The sequence below is a fragment of the Haemaphysalis longicornis genome, unplaced genomic scaffold, assembly GCF_048455015.1.
Source record: "Haemaphysalis longicornis isolate Haplotype H1 unplaced genomic scaffold, Haemaphysalis longicornis Haplotype H1 scaffold_6, whole genome shotgun sequence".
Lineage (NCBI taxonomy): Eukaryota > Metazoa > Arthropoda > Arachnida > Ixodida > Ixodidae > Haemaphysalis > Haemaphysalis longicornis.
Window position 1 is genome coordinate 151,744,221 of NW_027526407.1, and position 11,810 is coordinate 151,756,030.

At 47.3% G+C, this 11,810-nt stretch overlaps 1 protein-coding gene across 1 annotated transcript in view; it reads right to left on the reverse strand.

Moving 5' to 3' along the window:
- Positions 1–5,475, reverse strand: part of LOC144141208 (uncharacterized) — a 56,624-nt gene extending 51,149 nt beyond the window's left edge. The window contains exon 1 of the mRNA XM_077672770.1: positions 4,187–5,475. The gene's annotated coding sequence lies outside the window, so the exon portion shown is untranslated. The remainder of the gene's footprint in view (positions 1–4,186) is intronic.
- Positions 5,476–11,810: the final 6,335 nt, after the last annotated feature.

Sequence of the window (11,810 nt, forward strand, 5' to 3'; positions counted from 1 at the left end):
AAGGTAAAAGTGGACGAAACTGCAATAGCTTCATTATAGTGCAGCACCATCACGGGCTTTTTTTTTTGCTGCTCTATTTAAAGACAACTTTCGTAAAAATGTTCTCGGCTTGCACCACCTGAGGCCACTCAGCTATAAAGAACTACAATTGAGAGATGGGTATGACCATTTAAAGGGGTTCGAAACAGGTTTTACCGATACATGGATGTTTGTATTTTAACGTAAATCAATGTCCTAGTAATCACTTCCTTCAAGAATTTTGTTAAAGTGACGAATATTGGTGGAGTTATTGCAAATCAAAGCATCCTCGTTTCGCCAACCTCCTCGCACCACCCGAGCGCGACTGCCCATGATGCCTCGCTTCCGGTGATATCTGCAAGAAACACTTGGTTGCGGGCGTCATCTGCTACAGCGATATTCTGCGCCACAACATTGCTTTGGGACGAGGTCATCTGACTTTCTGCATTCCACTTGGCGTCATTTTCTCTATCATTTTGCTTATGAATCCTGCACTCCACTATCGGCTGGAGAAGCTGACGGAAGGGGCACACGCCAAAAGATCATGCGAAAGAAGAACAGCCTTGTCCCCGTGCGTTCGCAGTGACGACATGCCTTGGTACATAAGGGAGTCTAAAATATTTGAGCAAATGACGAAAGAATTCCCTCAAACTTTGTTAGAGTGCATTGCGAACCGACGTTGGTTTATATGTTGCTTATTGGCTGCTCGTTCGCGCCAATGTCAAGTGTGGTCATGTTCTGGTTACGCCCTGTGCACGCGTACACAGGCAGTTGTAGTATTCCATTTTGTTATTCCAATCGGTGCTAAACATTTATAAACAGTACAACAAATATGCGCCAATCCACCCTGTGAAGGTGGTTGGAAACCGAAGCTGCAAACAACACCCACAATGATTGCCCATGCGACGTCACTTGAATTCACACACATGGCTCTACAAAGAGTTAAACCATAGACAAGTGAAATGCACTTAACCACACCCTTTATTACTTCAAATAGCCTAAGGTGAATTCAAAGCATGATTCATGAATGGTGGTAGGTTGAGTCGTATTCGTGAAACACGAGTGGAAACTTTTTTTAAAAAATTAAACGAAGCTCAAACCTGGTGTCAGGACGTTTTCACTTCCCCTCGGTCTCTGCCGCCGCCAACATGGGCAACGAGATCGGCGGCAGGGACAGAGAAGTGAGGAGTGATGCACTGGTGCTAGCTGCCTTTATTTTTTGTAGCTCCTAGCGCATGTGCAGGGTGCACACACGGTCGCTAGTGCACAGCAGCGCGAGAGGTCGCGTGACGCTACCGCAGGGGGTAAGCCCGCAGATGTGCTGGGTGCGTGCACCGTCTGTCTTTCTCGTCTCCGCGTGGGCTCGTGGCTCAATTGGTAGACAACGGGCTCTGACTACCTTTCTCTATCCATTACAGGTCAAACTCCTGGCGGCACCAGTAACTTCTTGCATTTGTTCGTGCAAGTTTTGTGTTGACACCAACGGCCGCAAAAGAACCCTCGGGGGGTAGAGGTAAAAATAACCTTAAAAGGGCAGCTGAAGGGTTGCGCAGTATGGCACAGCGACCTTTTTTAGAGTGCGTCGTGCATACGATTTCTTTCTCCTTCCGTCCTTACTTTCCATGTGACTCCTATGCAACTCTGCGTTCATCAACTACAAGACAACGTCACAGATACTACGAGCAGTTTTGGAAGAGTAGTGAGAGTTTTGGGTCTGTGCACACCTGCCTCTTTGTTCGACTGTGCATATGACTGCACAAAACAATGCAAAACGTTGTTCCACCTTTCCTTTTTCTCCTGACAGCCTGGAGCCCATTTTCCCTCTATAAAGACTGTTCTTTAATTTTTTAGGTGCAGTGCTGCCAGTTGTGATATGTGGAAGTTTTGGTTGCCGGCCACGGCCCTATATGCCCCCCACCTCCTTCTGTCTTGTTTAATTGGATGGGAGGCAACTATGTTTGCTCTATACAAAGGCATACCAATTTTGCAAAATAGACACATTAGTATTTCGTCCGCGGAAGTACAATTGCCTTTTTATATACCCAAGGCACGAGTTTAAAACTGAGCGATCACGCCTATGCATTTACAAACCCCGCCACTTAGAATGCAGGGAAAAAAAATTCTCGCGCCTTCCCGCGAGGGGAACACGAGTAAATGCAGAGCATTGGGGCCTCAGTACTGATTGAAGGCAGTGTTGCTTCCATCGCTTCTTCCGTGATGCTGGAGTAGCAGACACGAGTAAACGTGGGCACGAGTGTCAACCAAGGAAGGAAGGAGCAACGCAGTGACTGAAACACGAGCGACCGCTAGCCGCTATATTTGCAGCGCGCGCAGTAGAGGGAGAGCAATACGGGGGGGGGAGAGCGCACATGCGCAAGCAGCGGGCGGCCTTCCACGCCCCACCGCGCTGCTATAACGCACCTGTTAGGCCGAGACCGCGACGGAGCGAACAGGCTGACTACGACGCATGCGCGCGCCAGCTGCTGTTGAGAGAGAGGAGGGAAGGAGAGGCGCACCTGCTGCGGACGCGAAACTGTTGACACCGTCCGACGCAGGAACAGGCGAGGCTAATAAATGCTGTGCATTTAAAAAGCATCACCCCGCCAGAATTCCAGCCCGTGACTTTGATTGAGTAGGTGTGAGGCTCTAGTACACTGCGCCACAAAATATCTGGAGTTTGCATGTGAAGAACCTGAAAACCACCCTTCGTGTCCCATCAATGCTTGTTACCTGATTTCAAGGATCCCTGGCTGGTTAAATGAACATTTCTTGAATAACAGTTGTGCAGTAGAGTTCCATAAAGCCCCCACCATATCTGACCTGAAGCAACAGCACTGTTTTGGAGGCGACTGCAATTTTGCCCAGTGGGAATAGTACTCTCCTTGCTGTTGTTTTACACTTTACGCTAGAAACTTTGGTCAATATTGATTCCTTATTACCCAATGAACCTCCCGTAACTACTCCTCTGCTCTTAAGTCAGCTTACATTTTTTACAAGCGTTGCTGGTCGCACACCAATATGCAGTTTGTAACTCTTGGGAAACGAACTTTCACCAAAGCGAATGGCCAAATCGTCGTGAGCCGAAATAAGGATTCCATGTGTTGGGCTATACGGACTTCATGGACCTTACTATATTACACTCTAGGAATTAACAGAACAAAGCCGCATTCATTACAGCACAGATGTTGTCGGGGTGGAGTTTTCGCGTCTCGATCGATACCCTACGACTGTTTGGCCGATCAGCCCAGGCACACCAAGCGGACTTTCGATCGGCCAATGTGTTCGTGTTGGTGCTGTGTGACAGGGGGTCTGCGAACTCGGAAGTTGGCGTCGTGTCCGCCTAGCCAACGGACCTTAACAAAAAGCATGGTAAGAGAGTAAACAAGATAAATACAGGTGAACACGATAGCATTAAGCGTGCTGCAAGAAATGCCAATTAACCAAAGGCGCCATTGCGACCCATCGACGCTCAACAGAAAACGCTTCTCTTTGCCCGAAGTGCGAGAAAAGCCATCCAATTGCAGGATTTCCGCTTCGTGACACACGTGGAAGATTCGATGACATACTTGCGGGAAGATGGCGGAGGCCAAAAACACGCAGGAAAGGGTGGGAACGCGGCATCAAAATTTTCAATGAAGGTGTGAGCTTTCCGATGAACGTAAAAATGTTATACTTGGCACAGATGACATTGACCATGCAACTTAACAATTGCGCTAGTTCATTTAGTGTCCTCGAAACTCCCTTCAGGACCCCTTTGAGTACTGGCAAGCAGCTTTGCAGCAAGTTATGTGAGCTGAGCTTTTGCAGAAAAGAGGTGACGACACCGAGTGATGTTTGGGTGGCATTCATCTCTCCCAATGCAAATTTGTCAAGAGCAGGCCAGCAATTTTGGCCTGTTCCTTTCCCGAACACCTCACTTTCTGCGCTTATAGTGCGCTCATAGGCAGGAGAGTCGGTGCCACAGCAACGGCTTTTGGCAGGCGTTCCTGTGGTCGACAAACCCTTTCTTACGGCTGACAGCAGCAGTGCTCAAGGGCCGAAGTTTCATTTTGAATTCACTTTAATGGCAATCATTTTGCAGCTTCTTCTCCTGCCTGATTGAATCGCGGAACCCCGTCACAACAATGCCAAATGAAGGTGTTGCACCCAGCCGAGAGCTAGAGCTTACCTTTCCACGTGAACAAGCTGCCTTTCCTCAGGTCGTCACGGCTTATGGGAGGGGGGGTTAGTGGTTTGGTTTTAAAGGCAGGATGAAATGAAATGGTCCAGGGATATCACTGAACCAATCTGGGCGTTCACTTGCATTCAACCCAGTCCAGAGGTGGGAATATAGTGGGGGAGAATAGGATAGGGCAGAGAAAAGTAGAGACAGGTAAAGAAAGAGTAGAAAAGAAGTGAGGGGTTGCCACTATGACCGGGACGACCGCGCACTAAACGCAACGCAAACACAATCCTGGCGTCATGCTGCATCCGGAAGACGAAAGTCGACGGGAACGGTGGAGTGTAGAGGCGAGGCTGTGATGTCCACGGCGGTTCCGAGTGGGCACGGGCGGGCGCGAGTTCGCGCTCGACGGCCCTACACAGCAGAGCGCCCATCGCCAGAAACATATCCCCACTGTAGCAACTGTAGCGACGTGGGGCCGCCGAAGATCGCTAGCCTCTGCGGCCGCGAGAGAGCGAACGCAAACACGTCCGCAGCCAAACTCCCAGCTTATGGGTCCTTCGTTGTGCCATTCGCATGTGCCCCATCCGCGCATCTGACGACAGCACGCAATGTTCTTTTCCCAAATCGCAACTGCAGATAACCGACGAATCACTTGCTCACTACGGCATCAACCACGGCTTCACACGCCATTCGCACAAAGGCCAGACTGCAGTGCAGAGCGGCCAATACCTCAATCCATTTGCCACACTACCCTCGAAGCTGCATAACAACACAGAACAGCAGCTCCCCGACGGACAATGCTCCGCGCTGTCGAGATCGTACGGGCAGTGAGCGCTCTGACACGGGCGATGCGAGTTCGCCGAGTTCGATCGAGACTGCTCCGCTCAACCAAGCACAAAGGCCGCGCAGCAACACAATGTTCCGTAAGCCCGCCTTTAGCCGAAAAAAACATCAGGCCACGGAGCACAGCAGCTGCATTGCATCGTAGGATGAGGCCGTCCAAGTCACAGCGTCGCTCTCGCGCAGGGTTCGCTGCCAACAGCAGCAACTTGGCACGAAATAAAACCGAAGTTGGTCAAGCTGCCGTCGGCGCTCCATCGGTCCCAGCCGAACCGAATGCCGTTCTCACCACACAAATGCATTTCGTCGGTAAAATGGAATGTCAGCTGACTGCGATGATGGATAAATGACTTGAACGCGTAACTGGCGTAACAGGCCTCGTAGGTTCTATAGCACAACTCAGCCGTAGTGAATGGGAGGAATTCGACTGCCCCATTGTAAACGGGCCTCCAAGTTTTCGCGATTTAAATTCGTACGAAGTGTACATGAACACCGAGTACGAATAAGCATTGAACGATTTGCAATCAATGTTGGTAGACGAATGAATGTAAACATAGAGTTAATACTACTGCTGTAAACAAAGTTTCATACTATAATATGAAATTCTAGTTTTTAAAGACAGCAGCTGGAGATGGCATTACAGGAAACGTATGTTACAAGCTTCAGTGCAGTTGACAGAAATGAACAAACTTTGATGGGGAAACCAAGGTTTGCTGTTGTGTACATTGGATAGGCCCACTCTATGGGCCCCAGAATCGGCGGTCCCTATCCGCACATTTAGCACGAAATTGTTCGCACTCCTTGAGCCCGCTTGCAGTGCCGTCTTGGGCAACGTTTATAGATGTCTTTTTGAAGTTGATCTCTCCCCGCGTCGTCTGCTTCAAGACACCGTGGCCCCAAATTCAAATGGCAGGGCGCGGTGGTGTCGACGCCGTGCTACATCGAAAACAAGCATCGAAAGGATGTCCCTATTCGCACGTCACGTAGAAACCATTTTTGTTTTTAGTTCGCACGACGTGTGCCAACGAAAACTAAAAATTGTTCGCACGCCTTCGGGCCTTCGCTCGCTTCGTCTGCTTAGCGACCAGCGCGGCTTGCGCTTTCGCTTTCGAATCACTCTGCTCTCTGCTGGCATACCCCAAGCTTTGTCAAGCTGTCCGCATAGCTGTTGGCTAATTTCTGGTAGTAAGTAGCTCAGTGATTTGTTAGTTGCAGTGATAAATTTTATCATGATGATGATGGTGTGGTTTAATGGCGCAAGGGCTACTAGGCCAAAGAGCGCCAAGAGGAGTGCTGGTGTTTCAGCTAGAGGTGCTTGTCTAAAATTGGTGTATAGGGCCAATGGTTAGTGATGAAAAGTAAATATAAAACAGTTCAGGAAGCACGAGTACGTAAGGCCTTCAAAAACAGGGTGCCTCGGGGAGATATTTTGCCAAGGCAAAAAAGGCGAGGCTCGAGGCCCCTGAGCATCATAGTAAAAGCCTTCAGCACTGTCCTCCTCATTGAGGGCAGGCTGAGGGTACACACAGTAGGAGACTTCTTTAAAAAAATCAACATCCGCAAGGTAACCTAACACATTTTTGAGCTGGACAATAGCTTCGTCTGATAGAAAGTGTGCTAGGTGTTGTGGTATGTGTTTTGTGTATAAATCTGCGAAGTGGCTGCGTCTTTCTGGTTCAAGTTCTCTACATTCAATTAGTACATGGTGTACAGAAATAGCCTCTCCGCATCTATCACAATTTGGACGTGTTGTAACAGTTAAAAGATGTCCGTGTGTGCCATATACGTGTGCCCCATCCTAAGTTGACAAAGTGCGACCTCAACGGGTCTGTGTAGCTTACCTGGAGAATGCCTATTGTTGGTTTGATTGAATGGAGCTTGTTTTCTGTTTGCTTATCCCAACAATTTTGCCAGATTTTACGGAGTTTTCTTTTGATGAGTGGTTTGAGGTCCAAGTACGGTACAGATGTAATGTCCACATCATCCCGGAGAACTACGGCAGCTGCTTCCCTGTCGGCAGCCTCATTTCCAGCTATTCCGCAATGTCCAGGTACCCAGCAAATTGGGATTTCCATGCCCATAGCGTAGGTTGACATTATGATGTTAAAAAGAGAGTTAAGCACGGCACTTTTGTGAGGCTTCCAGTGTGCAGGGCTGTCACTACACTCAACGAATGTGTATATATGACTGAGCGATGTATTTGGTGTTGTACTATGCGTTCAACAGCCATTAAAATACCATGGGCTCCACCTGTGAATGAGCTGGTGTTAGGATTGAGTGTCTTAGAGCCTAGAGGCAGAGTAATGGGGTCCGCAAACAGCACAAGATACGACAGGGTGGGTTTTAGATGCGTCTGTGTAAAATTCCCTGCATTGGTATTTGTGTTGACGGCTTAAAAAGTGTTGCTGTATTAAGGCACAGAGAGGTTTGTTCTTGTCTGTTACCAAATGACATGTCACATGCAACCGGCAACTGTTTACATGGTGCAAGGACATCAGTAAAGGTGGTTTTGTGTCTTTAAATGAAATTTCCATGTCGGATGCCAAAGTGTTTACGGACATTACATACGGTTGCGCAAGAGAGGGTCGCTTTAGGAACAGACCTTCAGTGGATGTATCTTTTATCAAGATGTTTGAGGGGTGTTTTTGGAATGAAGTTGTTTTGACTGCGTATAGTAAGGCTGTGTAGGCACGCTGACTTTCTAGTGACCACATATCCGATTTTACATACAGCCCAGATAACGCAAAACAAACCTGGGTAAATCCTCAGGATGTCCGGCTCTGGACATTTCAGCATCCTCAGGTTGTCCATATCTTATCCTCAGCCAGTCCAATCGGGGTCCGTTTGTCCGTCCAGCGTACACCCTCAGAACGTCGTCAAAATGACGCCGCTGGACAATTTTCGTACACTTCCAGGATACAAACGAACGTTCTTTTTTCTCGGTCTTTTTTTCACAAGCTAATGCAACAGGCCTCACTAAAGAAATCGGGCACGTCTTAAATGATTACAGTAGGGGAAGCCGTGCCTGTCAGGGAGGCAAAAACACTGCATCCGAAAAGACGGCACGGATAACTCAAGAAAACTAAATATGCTAGCTGAATGAACCCCAACAGACAAAGCCTGGAAGTTCGAGCAGAACCACAGTACCAGTTCCCGGTGTCAAATTTTGTTTCAGCTTCACGCAAAGGGAAGAATCTTTCAGGTGCCCCAGATAGGTGTGACTTGTACGAGCACTACGTAAGCCCCCTGAAGGTGAAAGGCATCACGGGACTTCTCTAGCTTTGGAGAATCATGGCAGCTGCATGAAGAGTTGAAGTACTTTTCCGACTTTTTAAAGATATTTCAAGATAAAGGAAAGGCAGCTGTTGAACAGGAAGAGTGCGGATGTTGCCAAGAAGACACTTCTTCTGTCCGCATCAATCGTGCTCTCGACACCCAGTGACCTCAGTTCCAGAGCAGCAAGGCATTGCCGCTGAAAAATGACAGTCATATTACTACTTTTGTGCAGGTTACTTTAAAAAGCCCTTAAGTGATATGTTTCCAGCCGTTATTCACTCGCAAAGACCTGCGCAATTAACAACTTTACATCCAAAATGGGTCAAATCCTGCATGTCACATCAATGTTTGCCAGATCCGAACTTTACAAGTACTTACTATTGAGGGAAGTAATGCAGCTACATTTCTATTTCAGTGCTCAAATAAGATACTTTCCTTTAGGAGGGTTTGTAACTGGGCTATTTGGTTCATTGCATGAAGTTGAACAGCGCAGGGACGGGACTAAGCAGAGGCGCCCGTGTTTGTCACCTCTGCCTTTAGTCCCGTCCCTGCGCTGTTCAACTTCATCCTTTCCTTGCTTCTACACCATAGCAAAAAATTATTTCAGCAGTTGCCACCGTTATTTTGGGAGCAAAAAACGACGTTTTTCTCGATTCCACACAAAGTGGACTTGGCTAATTTTGAAAAAAAAAAAACTTCTGGTAAACTTTTTACCTGTTTTTCTTTTATTGACGAAATTCTGATACAAATTCTAATACACGTACATACTTATTGCAGCTAATAGACCTATCAGTCTGTATTAGTCTATTAGGTCCATCAGTCTGTATTCGTCTATTAGATCTATCAGTGTGTATTAGTCTGGTAGGTCTACCAGAGTGTACTAGTTCATCAGAACCATGCAAGTTCAAACAAAGCAATGAAACATGGCAACACGTTTTATTATCAGGGTACAGGGGGGATTAAAATAAGGTTAAGTCTCCTGCCACGCGCGTGGCACGAGCTGCGCCCCCCTGGCAACAGCTGCTGCCACGCAGAAGTGACGTTAAGCTAAAGTAATCACGTGACTTCCTGTGACGTCACAAAACAAACGTCATATTTACGTCATTTGATCATGCAACTTTTTTTGTGTAAACGACGACGGCAGCCGGGTGTTCGCGTCTTGTGTCCCGATGTTCTCCGCCCGTGGTTCGAATGGCAGGCCTGACGCATCGTTATGTCCTTATCTCCCTGTACAGCGGCTGCCTCGCGGCGCTTTTTTCTTGTTGGGAGGTGTGCTTGTAATTATTTAGATTGGGTATTTTTTGTGAACTTGCTGTTGCACGTCTTGGTAAGCCTAACGCATTGTTTTCTGCACGGTGCTTCGCCCCGCTTTTTACATGCTCCTAGAACTGTACTGTTGTCGTTTAATATTTTGTAAGCTTCACGTTGTTTTGCAGTTCGCGTGCTATCGGCTTTACGCGCCTGCATTTGTTGTCTACTTGTGCCTCGCTTCTTCCATGTCAAGCCTTGTGTTCTGATTCTAGAGTGGTGGCTCAATTATAAAACGTAGGGATCAGTATTTTCCATCGCGTCGCGCCGTGGCGAGCGACGTAGTGTCAGCGTGTGCACGAATCGAGTGTCGTCAGGTAGAGCACGGCATCATCGAACGCAATCCGATCTCGCATGTAGCTTCTGCAATTTTTCCCCCGGGGCAGTAGTACTGTCGCCGAGAAATGTATCCTGACTATTCCGCAGAAACGATCTGTGCACGTGGCGCTGCAGAATCCGTGCAGGGAGCGCAGTTTCACTTCCGTGGGTGGGGCCCAACTGCCCGTCCAAAGATATATCTATTCAAGATACCACTGAAACCATTCGCTGACTGGCTGGCTTCTTGTGCAAGGAGGCTCAAGCTCCAACTGTGCAAGCATGGGAGAAGTGCAGCCGATAAGATCGCCGTGTGAGCCAAGTTTGGAACTTCTGCTAATAGTCCTTTAAAAGTCTGGTGTGCATAAGGTTAACAAGTGACAATTCAGTTATTGTTCATCTATGCTTAGAGTACCATTGTGCTTTCAACTTAGGAAGTCTTAATGAAATGATAGGCAAGGCTTAAAATTACTGCTTGGCTTTTATTTCCCTTTCCTTAGCTCCAGTACCTTTCGCCTCCTCTAACCTGGTTAGGCAACAGAACTTCCTCCTGCATCTGCTTTGAGTATGTATTTTGATAGGCTCGTTCCTTCTTTACTCTTTTGTTTGGCTTGGTTGGAATTGAACATAACCAGCCACAATACTTTCATTCACTCTCAGCAGGATGGGCTAATGATGATGAGAGCTTATCTCGGAGGCTTGCAGTCTATGCACAAATTCCAAGTGGCTGTGACATCTATATGCCCATCCCAAGCACTCTGCGGAGTTCAACTTGACACTAATCCTTGTATTCACAACTGGTGAAGCGTGCTTAAGCGTCTACTTTCAAAGCCTTTGGGGTAGTGAACAGGAAGAGTTTCCAATTGTGAGGGGACGTTTCACGTTCTATTGCTTTTTAACTCCGCACTGTGTAAACTGTTTTGGAAAATTGCTCAAGTGAATTTACTTAGTGGTAAGGGGCATTATAAAATGTCCCACATTTCGTTCACAATGATGCAAGTCTCGTCAGAAGCCAGCTGCTAGAAAGCACATTCACGGATTGTGTGTTGTGGGCCCATTAGCTGTTTCTTTTTCTTCCACAAAACAGGCACTTAAACAATCCTTTAAGCCAACAGGCTTAAAAAATAGTTCATCAAGTACAACTGGGTAATGGTTGGTGTCGAGCGTGACATTGCCCACTACCGAGAGTACTTCTTAATACCTTGTGCAAGAACTGGAGCCAAGGCCACGTGCGTGGATGTGAATGCCTGTCGGTGGTTGTGAAAGTTGCAGTACAGCTGGAAGGTGTATGGATCATGGGTGGCTTTAACAATAAAATGACTGCTGAACGTACTTTTGCTCTGGTATCAATGAGCAGCATGTGAGCATTGATAAGTGCTTCACTGTTGACATTTTTGTTACACAAAAGCAGGTCATGTTAAGGCCCCCTGGCAAATATTCATGAAAAACACTGGACCAAAAAGCTGCCAACACATGGAAACCATGTTGATCACGGCACCTTTCCTAGTACTTCAGTACCGTTTATCAGCGCTGCGTTTTTCCCCCCAACTAGTAAACTATCCCAGCGTTGCACCTTAAGCCAGAAATCAAACACTTGCTTGTCAATGACAAGTGATCTGCCAAACTTCCGTGTCTATGCAAAAAGTGAGTATCTCTACTTTCTGTGCACTGTTTGTGGTGTGAAGCTCCACTTCTAAACAAAATGCCAGGGTTCTTCTGAAAGATGCACAGCAATAAAACCTCAACCAAAAAGGAATAAGCAGGTGATACTCTCGTGCACTACACTAAAGTCCTGCGGGAAAGCCAAACCAGCAAGTGATCTTTTTCTACAAAGCGTTGCAGACGAGCCAAGAAAAAGATTCCTTTTTGCGGACACCAAAGCTACGCT